General features: G+C 41.4%; 1 protein-coding gene across 2 annotated transcripts in view; it reads left to right on the top strand.

Moving 5' to 3' along the window:
* LOC147725568 (charged multivesicular body protein 3) overlaps positions 1-15,820 on the top strand; it is a 474,260-nt gene that overhangs the window by 37,316 nt on the left and 421,124 nt on the right. The gene's annotated exons all lie outside the window — the stretch shown is intronic.

Below are 15,820 nucleotides of genomic sequence, written 5' to 3'. Positions count from 1 at the left end.
AACATTACAATGTCATCCGGATATAACAATGCGCGTATGTGTTGAGTGGCAATCTTCGGAGGCGTACATAACCCTTGTTGCAGCTGAAATGGTAGGTCGCTTAAATACAAAGAAAATAAAATCGGAGCTAAGAGACATCCTTGTTTAAGGCCATTAGACGTACATATTGGCTTAGACAAGCCCTTCTCGCTTCCCATTTGCACACGGCACCATGTGTTACTGTGGAGATTCACAATTACTTGTAGTAGTATTTCAGGGATTCCCATCATTCTTAATTTTTTCCACAGAGTCGGTCTATCCACTCTATCGAAAGCGGTGGAATAATCGATGAATGCTGCGTATATGGGTTGTGATTTACCTACTACATACTTATCTAAGATGGTCTGGAAGATTGCTATGTTATCAGTAACTGAGTGATTAGGTCGAAATCCAGCCTGAAACATGGGTATTAAGCCCAGGGAAAACGCCCAAGTTTTTAATCTGTCCAGTACTTCAGCTGCAAAGATTTTTCCAGCAGCGTCCATCAGCGCTATTTGTCTATAATTTCCGGCTGTGTTTCTGTTTCCTTTTTTGTATATGGGAATAATTGTACTTCCCTGCCAGGATTTCAGTATTTTTCCTGTTAGAAAGATGTGATTGAACAGAGGTAAGAGCGCCATGCTCCATTCCTTGGGATGAGCTTGGTAGACCTTGATAGGAATCTGGTCAGGGCCAGACGCACCCGTGCTTCAAGTCACTCAAATAAATTTTCCAGTCCTCCTCTGATACCGGGATTGCTTCCAACTTCTTAGTAGATCCAGTCATTTTAGCTATCAGAGATCAATATTTACGCTGATTATGTTGTTTAGCCGCTAATTGGATATCAACCCAGTTAGAGTCCTGAACTTGTTTTTTCTTTTTTGTTTTCTCTCTTCGTATTTGATTCTTAAGTTTGTTAATTTCCACTTTATTCGCCATAGTGAAGTTCTGATACTGGGCTCTGATCAGTCTATTAAGCTTTTTTACTATTGGTTGATTCCAATTTTTGTTCTTATTGGTGTTTTTACTTTTCGCGTGTCTTTCCTGTTGTATTTTGTTTTGAAGCGCATTCTTAAGTTTATAGATTATATTTTCAAAATTCTTTATAAGGTCATCTGAGTAGATGGTAGTCAACAATTGGGTGTGGTCAATTAGATTTTTTTAGGTAATCCAAGTTTTCTGAGGACCAATAGATCCGACGCTGGGCTGTGTTCACTACAGTTTTGGTGTTTTGAAATATTGCCTGGTCGGTGAAAGTAGTAGCTGCCGTCCAAAGGGTTGTTAGATGTAGGAGAGCGTGGTCACTCTCTTCTGTGAAATGAATAGTGAGTTGAGTGATTTGATCTTTTTCATTAATCCCACAAATAAAATAGTCTATAGTAGAAGATGAACCATTTCCCTGTCTAGTGTATGATGCAGGTTTATCACCTTTAGTATTTCCGTTTAGGATTATCCCGTTTATACTGGGGAGAAGTTATAGTAATAGTCTTCCTCTCTTGTCAGATTTTGCTCCCTTAGGGAGTAGTGGGAGTGACGTTTCGTATGATTCCTCTTTAAATAGTTTAGCCCATTTCTCTATTTCACTATTTGAAATTTTACCGTTCAAATCACCCATTATAATGTATGGCATATAAAGTAGATCATCTAATATGTGAATAATAGTTTCCATTAATTGATCAAACAGGGTGTCATATTTGTTACTGGGAGGAGCATAGATGTTAAAAAGCAGTATTTTATTCAAGATAGATGATGATTGAGTTTTAAATGATACTAAACAAGCAGTTGTATAAGTGCAGTTTGCCTCTATCTGGAGCCATTTTTAGGAGGCGGGGACTGGCATGCAGCACAGCCTTTAATGGAGCAACCCAAGGAAAAGTGCTCAAAGTCAATGCAGGAAAGTACAAAAGATTGTACAGCATTTTTCAGGCTATTTGGTGGTTAAGAAGCAATTGCAGGTCTGCAAGATTTGAGTTGGAAAACTGCTTGGATAATTCTTGTTGTGAGTTTCAGGTTTAAATTCCCTGCCCAGTTTAATTGCAAAGGATTTTGCAAAAACAACAGTTAGGGTCACCTTTAGCCTGCCCCCATAAACCTGCAGACCTGCCACTTGGTTCCTTTGTCCCAAGTGTGCTCAGATGCATACCTCACTGCTTGGGCGTGCCAGCACTTGTAAAGCCCCGCCTTAAACCTTTTTGCCTTTTATTATTTCAAGCTCACCCTCTACTTCCACCTTTGAACCTGCCTGCAACTTCTAACCACTAATTAACAGTGTAGGCCTCCCACTGCTTGACGCCAGGTGTGCTCTTATTTTTCCCCCCAGTAGTCAGCTGTTGGTTGCTAACCCAGCCCTTTCTCATTCAGACATTTGTTTGCCTCGGACCCCGGAGCTCTGCGCCACCCCCAGCTAATTCAATCGTAATTAAGTTAAAGGGAGAGTGGCCTTTCTGGTGTTTAACCCCTCCCATGCTGGTGACGGAACTGCTCCGTCACCAGCCACAGACGCGCTGTGCTGATGACAGAGCGGTTCCGTCACGGCTCGCTCGGCGCGCCTGCGCGGTGCGGATTCCGCGCCTGCGCTTGACGTTCTGTTGAGCGGGCGGGGCCGTGACGGAACCGCTCCGTAATCAGCACAGCGCACCCGAGGCTCATGACGGAGCGGTTCCGTCACGAGCATGGGAGCCCCGCGTGCCCCCACCTCCCTAGCGCTGCGGCGGAATTGCCGCCGCAGCGAAGGGGTTAACTTTCAGCACCAACGCAGCAGCAGCGTGTGTAGAAGGAGCTGCTAAAAGGTGCGAGAGAGCTACAACTTTGCCTAGTAAAGCTCAATAAGGTTTCTGCCATTCCACATTGTAATGCATGCACGTGTCTACAAAATAGTGCGGACAGTCTTCTTTATTATAATTTTTTAACAGCCTACACAGCGGCCACGCTGCTCCACAGCATAGCTTAAATAAAAACAAAGGCAAAGCCAAAAGCTCTGGCTAACCACTAATAAGGTCCCAAGGGCGAGACCTATTGGCTACTCCAATTCTTTTTTTAATATGACTTGTGGTTTGAACCGTGTATCATTTTGATACCACCAGTTTGTTATCCCTTTTGGAGTTTTCCTTCAAAATTTGACTTTTTATGTTTCCTGCGCTACATAACTCTCTATAAGCGTTATGACATTCGTTTTGGTGCTGTGCACTGCCTAACAATATTTCTCAACGAAGTTAAAATCAAAAAGACAAACTCACATGCTCACCTTATGTTTTTTTCCCAATCTTTTGTCCCATTGAGTGCTGTATAAATAGATTTTGAGGGTTGATGTTTGCAAATACATCATCACGTTGAATGTATCCTAATCGTGAAAGAATCCTTATTTTAAAATGAATAGACTACCCAGAGAAGGCAATGAGTTAAAAACTGAAAAAATAAAATGATCTGGAGTGGACTGGGTCACACCTTTCTCGCTGGAAGTTTGTAACTTTGTTTCTAAGCCGCAGCTAAGAATAGCTGACTGATCAGGTGTACACGCCTTTGTTTATCCTACTGCTAGTTTGCCTGAGGCTAACAACCACACTGTGTTTGCTGGGAGGTGGAATAAATTACTATTTGAAAGTTCATCAATGAAGAGGAAGGGAATAAAGAGGTTTGCTCTCTTCAAACTTCTTAGTGGAAAGTCAATTATTGATTTATTATTCATATTGTGTGCAGCTGTACCCTTTTATCTTTTGATAATGATGATGCCAGAAGTTCTAATTTAGTTTTGCTTGTCTTTAATGGGCCTCCCCCCGCCCCCCCAAATAAACATCATTTAAATATATGTCTGGATTAAGGAAAAAGAGTATGACTTAATCTTCATGTCCGATCTCTGCATCTTTTGACTAGTGCATAAGGCTGTGGCACAGCAAATCGGGACATTAGCAGGGAGTCACGGATGGGGCATTAGACAAGAAAAATAACCCAGATGGATCTAAGACCCACTATCATAACTCATTGACCTATCAAATAATTAAAAAAAATCCTCTTGCTATGAAGAACGGAACTACAGTGTTGCAACTAATAAACCAAATTTCAATCTGTGACAAAATTGTCAAAATATGGATTTGAAGATACTGATACCGTTAGTGCTGCAAAGCCATGCTAATGACAGAATGGGAGTTATACAAGTATGTGTAACATAGCATATACCACTCTGTCCTGCCTTAGTATTTTTAATGCAATACGTTTGTGTTAAGCCATTATTCTGAAATGTGCAAAACTACTATTTTGTCAGACTGCATGGTGTACCATCCTTCTTTCTGGCTTTAAGGTTTGCGACTTCTAAAAGGAGAACTGGAAGAGTGGGCACGTGAGCTCTCCAATCCTGTCTGATAGTTCTTTGTTAGTCTCTTTACTGTAGTATGATGCTGGCGTAGAGTGTGTTGCCGCAGTCGGCTCTGCTGGTAATGAGTGTGTCTGTGACTATCTTTCTGGATTCTGTGGGGATCCATCCGAATGTTTTTCTGAGCAGCTGGAGCGTGTGGAAGCAGGATGAGGATACGGGATTGATCTGGTGGTTCATTGTGAGCGAGGAGTCCAGCATCACGCCGAGGTTATGTGTGTGGTCCATCGAGGTGGGAGGTTTTCCCAGTGCGGCAGCCCAACAGGAGTCGTCCCTGGCTGAGGGGGCTGGGTTTGGTCTTGTCCGAGTTGAGCTTCAGGCAGCTATCTTTCATCCAGGTGGCTACTGCCTTCTCCCCTCTGTGGAAGTTGGTTCTTGCGGCTGTGGGTTTGTTGGTGAGGGAGAGATCAGCTGGGTGTTGTCGGTGTAGAAGATGATGTTGAGTCCGTTGTTTCTGTCAATGGCCGTGAGAGATGCCCTGTAGACATAGGGTGGGGCTCAGCTAGAAGCCTTGGGGCACTCTGCAGCTGATCTCTCTAGGTTTGTGAGAGGAGCAAAGGTAGTCTGTCTTGCTGTGTTGGGCTGGTAAGGAAGAAGTGGTTCCAGTTCAGGGCCTTGTCGCAGATACCGGTGTCATGGAGTCTTGTGATTAGGGTGGGGTGGGAGATGGTATCGAAGGCTGCCGAGAGGTCCAGTCGGATGAGGGCTGCTGTTTCGCCGTGGTAGTTTTGTTTGCAGTAATTAGGGTCTTTACCTTTCATGGGTTTTTATGGTGTTTATATGTTTAAAATGGCAATAAAAAGCCCAGAAAGACTATATAATACGCACAGTAATCCCCGTTTATTGATATCTACAAAGATTTCCTAGCAATATTAGTTAATGCCCAGAAATCTCAAACTGACCTGCGGTTACTCCTCATGCTTGATGTCTGCGGGGCACCATCTCCATTGCACATTACTATAAGGTTACAGTGGCCAAAATTGCACTGTAACAAAAATGTATTGTCTGAAAAACGTTCAGCTTATCTCCTCACCAAAGCAAACCCTTTTTACCTTCTGTTAATGCATCCTTACTAAACAAGTTTTTTGCACACACTGGGTTCCCATGGAGTCAGAAGCAAGATGTCTGGTGCCACTTTATCAGATACTAGCAGCCTGTCCCGACGTTGTCCAGGTATGAATAGCTGCCGGCCAGTAGTATATTGTTTAGTAGGATATCGTTTTGATAGCATTTCTTATTTGTGACAGGCCTGTGAAACGCTCCGATTCACAGTGCACTGCTGATGCACTTAAGAGTGCGCGTTCAGTAGTGTGTGAACTCAAGTTTCCCTACTTCATTTTTCCTTGCAATATTATATAGCGCGAACTCGACAACATGGCATGAGCACAATTTACATTACAGAAGAACACATTCATTTGTGGTAGGCACGGGGAGCCAAAGCGATTTGCCTGGAATCACAGGATGTTGAGCTTATGCCGAGATTCGAACGTAGCTCCCCAGCTCTAAAGTTCGCAATTCTAGAACTTGTGGCGGGAGGTGTGTCTAAAAGTGTATTTCGGTGCTGGCCATCAATGAGAGAGACCTGTGCATTTTTCAAATGGGTGGTGAAAAAATATGAGTATGTTGCTGGAGATGTGGACCGCCGTGCCACCAATGTACTTACCGGGGGAGGGTAAACACCCATTATTCCGCAACTTTCTTTCCGCATACCATCACTCCGCATACTTTCATTCCGAAAGTACCATGACTCCGCAATGCCATTATAACTTATGGCATTACATTTTATATGCTTTTACCACGCATACATTTACAACGAAATTCGTTGTAAATTCATGAATGGTAAAAGCATGTTTTTTTTAATGTTTGGATAAGGTAAGTATGGGTATAGGGGTATAGGTTTTGGGGTACTGAGGAATATGTTTTGGGGTGTTTGGGTATTTTAAGGGTTCAGATATAGTTTTGGGTTATGGGGTACAGGGGTAGTTTTAGGGTTTAGTGATAGGTATGGGTTTTGGGGTACAGGGGTATTTTTGGGGTTCAGGGCTAGGTTTGTGTTTTGGGGTTCAGGGGTATTTTAGGGTTCAGGGCTAGGTTTGGGGGTACAGGGCTATTTTAGGGTTCAGGGCTAGGTTTGGGTTTTGGGGTACAGGGGTATTTTTAGGATTCAGGGCTAGGTTTGGGTTTTGGGGTATAGGGGCATTTTAAGGGTTCAAGGCTAGGTTTGGGTTTTGGGGTACAGGGGTATTTTAGGGTTCAGGGGTAGGTTTGGGTTTTGGGGTACAGTGGTATTTTTAGGGTTCAGGGCTAGGTTTGGGGTACAGGGGTATTTTTTGGGTTCAGGGGTAGGTTTGGGTTTTGAGGTACAGGGGTATTTATAGGGTTCAGGGCTAGGGGTACAGGGGTATTTTTAGGGATAGGTTTGGGTTTTGGGGTACAGGGTATATTTATAGGGTTAAAATGGGTTAGAGTTTAAGGTTGTTGGGGTATTTTAACGAGTAGGTGTGGGTTATGATTATGGGGTGCAGGGGTATTAAAAGGGAGCAGGGTGGGATTAGCACATGATATGAGACATGGCATGAAGGGCGGAACGTACCACACGCCCCCCATCGTTTGTCATGCCCCCGGCACACTCCCACAGCACAACGCAGACACGCCCACAAGGGACTACTCTGCTGGCACGGTTCTTTTACCTTTTAAATGTATATGGTGGGCGTCTGCATAGCCTATGTCCTTCTGCTGCAACTGCCCTTTCCAACGCTGTATTGGTGCTGTGGTTCCTGAGATTACCCGCCTCAAAGGTTTAGGCTCTCTCTTTATTATATTAGTATGGATTGATAATATGTAATTCCATCGGTTTCTATTTTACATGCACATATAAGCGGCAAGTTATAAAAAAGCAGATAATTACATACACTTTATTCAGGATTACAAACAAGCTCTCTTCTATCTAAGAGGTGATGGATGATTAGACAGGTTGAAGTTTGCAGACTGTCTGAGCTGTCCCATTCTATCACCACTTCTAATTTGATGTTTAGTTTATACTGTCTTGGGCTTGAATAAATAATGATGTGTGTCTGGTGAATTCTTCAAGGGGAATTCTATAGGAATGAGCCAGATCTGAACAGAACCAAATGTGTCAAGTCCATATCATTGGTGAGGATGCTAGGCAGTAGGGGTTAAGCAGTTGATCGGTTGGGTGGTTTTTAGTAGAAATGGAACATGTGCTTTACTAATATTCCTGAACGTACACATCAGTAGATATTTATGTATTGTGAGCTTAGCTAGTAGTAACTCAGAACTCTGCTAGGGATTGCAAGCAAGTGGAGGATTGTGTACAATGTGCAGTAGAGGAGATGGGGTGGTTCAACAGTGTTGAAATATAGTGCTCTTTAAAAAGGTACGTTTTCAGTTCCTTCCTGAATTAGAAGTAAGTATGAATGCATCTGATACATACAGGAGTGTTGTTTCAGACTCTAGACATAGAGGAGTAATGAAACACTAGGAGATGATGGACGGAGCACTGAGACGTTTCAGACACTCACCCCCAGTCACTATTGGGTCTGGGTTGAATCCATCATCATTCTTTAGCTCACTTCGTCACCCCAGTTCCAACCCAGCCAAATGCACATCCGTCTTGACTCTGTTCCTCATGGGAACAGTCCGGCCTGAACTGCCAAGCCAGAAACAAGCAACCTGGTACTGGTTTGGGGGTAACGCCCCTCAGCCAGGCTAGCTTGAATCCAGTGGTAAAGTGAGCATGGGACCAAGTCTGGGCATATTCTGCCAACTTAGGGCAAACAAAGCAAACGCATGGAGATGATGGTCGGAGCCTGACATTTTTCAGACACTGGGTGGGTGGGAGGGGCTGGAGTATGAACACGGACAATGGAGGGTCAGAGGGGCTAGGGCAAGCTCACAGACAATGAAGTAGGGTGAAAGGGGATGGGAAGCACATGGACAACAAAGGATGGGCTGGAAGAGCTGGGGAAGCAAACAGAGAAGTACACAGATTGCAGAGGGTGGGTGGGTGGGAGGCTATGAGGTAAGCACGTGGATAATGGAGGGTTGGGCGGGGGTTTGGGCCAAGCAGACAGATAACGGAGGATGGGTGAAGAGGTATGGGTGAGGAGCACTGAGGTCGGAGGAAACACTGAAAAAGTGAGCAGTGCTAGGATACACGCACAAAGAGGAAGGACACCTAAGGAAGCTGACCAATAAGAAGCAAGCAAGCAAATGAATTACAGTGAAGCTACGGTCTCTAAGTCCCATTTTAAGGTAACAAAAGGTCATGCAAGAGACCTAAAAATGGCTGATTCATGTAGGTTCACAATTCATATTCTATAATGATTACTTTTCATTATAGATTATACGCTTATGTTTCTAAAGCTGTCTAAACGTGGGCTGTAAATCGATTGCCATTCTATGTGTGTCAAAGAATTCGGTTATTACCTAATTGACAGCGAAGTACCTGCATCAAGGCATACTAAAATAGCAGCGAGCTTTTAACTATGGCATGCTTCGCAATTTCCACACAAGTCTCTTTTGTGATTCTTTTCCAGGAAATGTACTTCGGAGAACCCATTTTTGTAAAGTTGGTATTGCAAGAACTGTGGCTTTTCTTTAGTTGCACAGCTCTCCTTTCAAAAGGTTGTATAATTGTCGTGATATGCATGCTAATTTCGTTGGTTTTTATAGATGTTAGCACTATGGATTCTGCAAGCAGATTTTTTAAAGGTTTCTGAAAGATCGATATTAGTTGATTAAAAAAGAAATACCCGCCTCAGTAGCCATATCTTTGCTGATTTGTGAGTCCAAACTTTCAAATTAACGGATCAGCTGGGCCCTAGACCAGGAGTGTCCAATGTAGGTTGGGGCTAATGAATCCAAAGCTCAGTTTCAAGATACCCTCTGATTAAGTAAATGAGTACTATTTAGGTATTATTGTTTTTAAATGCATTTTACCTGACTTGGATCTGGCTTTCTTTGTGTTAATTTGTGCATCCCAATCTAGACAGATGTTCATTTTCCTCATGTTTCCCACTACTGCCAACATTTTTACTAATGCATGGCATGGAGAAATCTGTGCAGAGATGTTTTCTCAGAGAAGTGGTGTTTAAAACCGGTGGTTGTACTCTTTACAATACTCTTGAACCAGGTAAATATTGATGAGATTGTGAACCATGATTCCGTTTGTATTAGATCAGAGTTACTGGCTTGCTTGGCTTTCTGAAGTCCAGGTTTAAGAAGTCCAAGACAATAGTCAAAGCAAGACTCTGTAGTTTGAGCAGCCAAGTTCTTTTATCGTTTTTAAACTTTGGCTGATTTCAAGCCATTAATTACTTCGAGTGCACAGCAAAGTTAAAAGAAAGTGAAACCGGCAACAGAAGCAACATGGATGCTGCAGACTACTGTTGTGTAACACCTACTCTATCTTTCTAATAGAACTGGAAGGCAGAGGAAGGGCTGTGAAAAACACAGCATGAATTAAAGAGCTGAAAGATGAGCAATTTACTTCATAGTTTGCACAGAGTATTCTATGTAGAGTTAAATAAGACTGGTTTCTAATGCTCACCTTAGATGTAGGTAATGTGTTTTCGGTCCAGATCCATTTGGTATTATTGCTTCTGCTTGAACTTTACCCCAGGTAAAGGAAAAGATAAGCCTACCAGAGTGAGGTGAACCTTACTGATGGGGCTGTGGAATCATAAATGCACGGTAGAAAACCAATCCAGAGCAGTGTGTTCCAAAGCATTAATGGTGAAGATACTATTACTTATGTGTCTTGCCCAAATATACAGGAGTCCATTGTTTAAAAGAAAACAGTATGGTGACAACAACCTACTATTTAATTGTCATGTAAAGTCCAAAATATTACTGCTAGTTTGGTAGACCTTCCATCTAGTTTGATCGACATTCCCTCCTGGCAATGCATCGCCATTGTTGGAGTCCTGGCACCATCTTGAGTTTTGTTTGCGAAGTAGTTGCTTGACATTTTCCATGTGACTTCTGTGCCTTTCTCTTCATTTCCCCACTCTGCTTTCTAAGGGATGGTTCAAGTCTCACACTGGTGAACTTTCTCCAGTGGGCATGGACACGCTTCAGTGGTGATTTGGAAACAGAAGGAGGAGGGAGTGGAAAATCAATTTACCAGCGCAATTGTGGCAGCAAAGCTTCCCATTTTACCTTTTGAGGTTGAATTAAACAGCCGTAGATATTTTGTCTGGGTAATAGTTTGAGGGTGGAATGGGGTAATTAGCATCTTCTGGGATCTATTTTATCGATGTTAACTGAGATATCTAATCCAAGATATATTGCATGTTTAACTATGCCAGAGTCATTAATGGTTAAGTTCTCATTCACGACAATTTGCGTTTTCGTACGTTTAGAGAGTACCCAGAAAGTGATCGAACTATCACTGTTGATTAAGGTTATAGGGCGATGTGAACCGGGTTCAGATGGTATTTTTTTTTTAAAAACCACAATCTTGGCCTGTGACCAGTATTCAGGTGGTCTGCCACCCTTGAACACTTGTATGAATAGTTGAGTCATACAGTCTTTGAGCTGTATGACTGTTATGACTATAATGTATATGTTTTATTATACCGCGAGACTCCCACCTCGTCGGCGGGATGATTCTAAGCATCGGAATCTATGAAAGATACCAATACTGGATAACTGAAGTTACACGTAAATAACTCGTTTTCAATGTTTAGATGGTATAAGATGTAAGCTATGGGCTCGTTGGATGTCTTTATCCCAATCCCAGGTATGCAGTTCGGGGAAAGCACCCTTACAACGTGATCATATATTTCCTAGGATCTCCCCCTTTGGCCCCCTCTGGAATACCAAGAACACAAAGATTATTACGCCGTTGCCTGTTTTCGTATTCCTCCATTTTCCATATCGGGTCCTTCACAATGCTGTCCTGCTCATTTCCTTGCGCTTTAGAGTGACATGGCCCTTCTCGAGATTTTCAGTGTGAGTTTCCACAGATGCCATCCAACCCACATTTATTGCATGTTAACCTGTTCATGCCAATACTTGGAAAGATAGATCATTTAACACCTGAATCACATTGTTGGATGCTGCAGAAAAGCGGTTTCTCAATATATCTATTTACAAAATTCAAATTGAGCAATCTGTTCTTTTACCTGCATCATCCACCCAAGATAACATAATGGTTCATTTGTATAGCATGACATTTAGTACTGCCTTTGGCCTAGTCAGTACAACTTCTCTTTGTCAAAATTAGGGCGATGTGGAACATAAAAGCTGCTATTTGATTTGATAGAAGGCCTTCATACAGACAATTGTTTAAAGTATTGTTGAAGGCACAAATAAATCTTAAGACATGGAACTTCCTATACAAGGCTGTTTCCAAGACCCGCACTGTTTCCCTACTGTATGGCTGATTTTATTGACTATTTGCAAGATACTCCTTCGTATCCAGTTACTTATAAAACCAAAGTAATGTTTTTTGTTACAAATGGACGTGAAATGTGTGGCTGAAAGTTAAATGGGACTACCTTGGAGGTGGTCCTGGATTATCGTTATCTTGGGGTGACTATACATTGAGGTTTGTCTCAACAAACAAAAAAAAATCTACTTTGTCAAGAAATTAAACAGTTATTTTATGAATGCTTGTTAAAGAGACCTTGTGAACCTGAGTTTAAGAATGGTTATGTACTCCACTGTTATATGGCATAGGAAGACAGCAAATAAAAAAATAAGGATTTCATTGACATGCAAAAATTGAAATTTGTTATACAGACAATTTGGTTTTGCAAAAGTGTCACATTTTCTGCCCTGTGATTGTGTCTGGTCTTAGCAGGAGTTCAAATAAGTTATGCCCTAATATTGTAATATACTCTGCCCAGCATGCCACGTAAACCTTTTTTTCTGTCATATGAGTTAGTAAATCTATGGGAAAAAAGCAATTTGTAATGGATTTTCATACGACAACAGAAGTCTTGTGGTGTCTGTGGGGGAGGGTTTCTCTGAAAATAGTTGACAAGTGCAACAAAGCTTATTAATAAATGGTGTAAAACTATGCTTTTACATAGATATCTAATTTGCTGAAGGATGCCTGAAGGCAATAATGATTTTTCGGATAGGTATTCGCCACATAATTTGGAATGAGGGCATCCACAGGAAAATTCCAAAGAATAGTGGATATGCAAAATTAGTAATTTAGGCCTACAGAATATTGCACATGGTTTATGTGTGTGTCCGGCTCTGACCATATCAAGAAGGATATTTTTGAGACCAGAAAACGGTTGGACCACATCTGCTCTCATTTTAATTTTAAATAATTCTGATTCCATTAGTATATGTTTTAGACCGCATATAATTTTTAAAAATCTTATTTAAATAAATGATCCAGTGTATTGGTAACCGAATTCCAGGAAAGTGATATTTTATTACCTAAATAGAGAACTAAATACAAATAAACTGTCTCCCTCATTTTTGTCTCCACTTTGACACCTTTAATTTGTCAGATTATCCTTATGATGATTTCTTCTGTGAGATGTTGCTGTCCTTTTCAAACATGTGTCTGCTTTTATCTTCATATTTCCCTATTTCGCTCCTTCCTGGGAATCTCTAAATTTTGTAATAGTCAACAGCCTTTTTAAGACCAAGTTTCAGCTTGTTTGACTTTTTGTACAAATCTTTCAAGCCCAGTAATTTGTAGACTTATTTCTTTGAATGTGCAAACTTGCTTGCTGCTGTTGAACTTGATACATAAATAAGGAGGTATGTTTGCCTCCTAGCACAGCAGCATTATCTCCTGCATTATGTCCACGAAGAATGCAGTACAATAAGGAGAAAACCTGTATTTGGCATAGTTAGAGGAAAACAGAAAACACAATATTAGACTTTGACAGTGGAGTATAGATGTCTTCCAGCGTTTAAGGGGCCAGGTGTACTAAGCATTTTAACAGTCTGAAACACTCAGATTCTGCGATTAGAACCATTAAAATGCATTTTGCTATGCTCTGAACTCATTTTAGGAGTCAGAAAAGATTTTCTAACTCCTCAAATGGGATTCCAAATGGATACTGATTTGGTATCTGAGAGAGGCTTGTTGTAGGCAGCCCATTCAAATTCCAAGTCAGTATCTTACGTATCAATATTTTGCGATAAAATCGGGTCACAAAATATTGAAAATTTACTGACACCTCATAGGTGGTGGTAACCATTCACAAAGACACCTATTCCCCTTTATGAATGTAAAAAAAGTTTGAAGAATAGGCAGTGGGCCCGGTAACTACTGCCAACATGTAAATGTAAAAAAAAGATAAAATAAGTACTTCACTTACAAATTGGTTACTTTAATAAAAATTGGTCACAGACATGGTGACTTGCGGACCGTTGCTGCTCACAATTCCAGTGATTGTGGCCCAACGAATTGAGTCACAATCTGAGACCTATCTAATGGTTATTTATAAGGTAGATTGGATTGCAACTCAATCCGATTCTCTCTTTTTACGAACTGACTTAATGGTACCTAGGTCGGTTCGTAAAAATGTTTGCTTGTCGTAAAAGATTCCTGATCTCAAATGGCAACTAGTAAATAGTACAAGGCCTTCTTTGTCCAGTAGATTTGTGAAACTGATGAGGAAATACTCTCCCTAACTACAAATAATTACTTATCAAGCCATCACAGCCTCCCTAAGTCAGAATGGAATGTCATGCATTCGACATGGAATGAATTCATGTTAACATGAAATTGCTCTTGTTTTAGTCAACTGTTTGTGAATTAGTCATGACATCTTTTAGTATCTATGCCAACTTTTCCCAAGAACACCATTAAATTGCTTTTGTGACAAATGACTCATGCCCATATTCTTGAAATTAATAGTGGGTTAAGATAGTAAATTGGCTTCCTCGAATTGGGGGGAGGCCTTCCTACCTAGTTGAGAGATGGGGTTGAAGGGTTTTTACTGGAGATATTGGCACATTTTCGAATGTGACATGCTTCACCATGGATTTGCTGACCGGGTTTGAATTTATACAGACTGACTCTGGAGTGAGACTGGCTTTTCTGGGTTTGAGAGGGTGATGCCGAAGGTAAAATGGAGGCAGGCTGATTTCTGTAAATCTCAATTCAAGCGCAGAAATGGAGTACAGCAGTTGGTGGTTCTTATGTAACCAGTGTAACCAGAGAAAACAGGTCATGACATACTTTATTTGATATTTGTGACATTGCCTCTATTATTTTTATGATTTATCTAATGCAAACAAGTCTTCTAATCCAGGTAGATGCAGGGCACATTTGTTGTGTTTCAGCATAGGCAGCTGTCTTATCCAAACTATAACTACTATCACTCAAATTACACAACATTGTCTTCAAGACTGAACATAACTTAGTAACCACTACACTTCAGGCCTCCAATAAAAACCTCAGGATTCAAAGGAAACGCAAATGACAACTGCCAAATGCGAAGAAATTAATAATGGCAAAGTACATACAGGTGCAGCTAGCTGTCTTATTATTAAACTCTTTTTGTTCCGCAAAGATATGGACAAAGTATGGGCGTATCACATGAAGTCATACACTCCTCTGCAGGCTTCTTCATCGCACTGTCCTTGTGGTTCTCACTGAATTTGTATATGGGTAAGCCTGGCTCGGCACCAACAAGGAACCACAAACTTTCCAGGCTAAATGTCAAAATGCATGTGCATACTGTATTTATTCCCTGTCCTCCCTGATGCGCTCGTTAATGCTCCTGCCAGTGCCATCCAGGTGATGTGGACCGGGGTTGTGGGAGGCAGCATCAGGAACATTTTATAAATTAAATCAGCAGGCTTGAAGCAGTATTTTGTTTTTTGGACTCAACACCACCCCCGCTCTTGCTATATATAACACAGTCTATTAATTCTAAACAGTTTAGACTATTATTACTTTCATCTCGCCTATGAAAATTAGGAGGAGTGAAGGTAATACTAGTCAAAACTTTAAAGTTCTGAACAATTTTACTGGTAGTGTGCCTGGGAATACACTGAAGGTCTCTACATGCTCCCCTAATGTGCACTGTCATGAGTGTGCAGCAATCAAAAATCAACTTTAGAGAAGGCAACCCTGTGACTGTAACCCTATTGAAATCTTTGGCTCCTTATTAAAGTTAGTCGCCCTGTCCTATATGTTGCATCCTTGTGGCCATGCTCATTTGTGCCTCCACAGTAGGCTCCCAAAGAAATAATAATAACAGTGAACTGTACTGAGCAGGTGGGATTTTGGCAGATTCCATGTTGGATGCAGCAGTGGTGAAGGTCTTGATGGTGCTGCTTTGATGTAGCGAGCAGTGAGTCGTTGAGAAACTGTAAGCTGGAATTGCACTAGGCATTTGGAATGTGGCATTGGGCCTTATTCAAATTGCTTCTAAGGTATCAGACGAAACATTATCAACATTTATTGTGTAGACAGGGGCTGGT

Source organism: Lissotriton vulgaris, chromosome 3_2 (genome assembly GCF_964263255.1).
Source record: "Lissotriton vulgaris chromosome 3_2, aLisVul1.2, whole genome shotgun sequence".
Classification (NCBI taxonomy): Eukaryota; Metazoa; Chordata; class Amphibia; order Caudata; family Salamandridae; genus Lissotriton; species Lissotriton vulgaris.
This window is presented reverse-complemented; position numbering and strand designations above follow the sequence as displayed.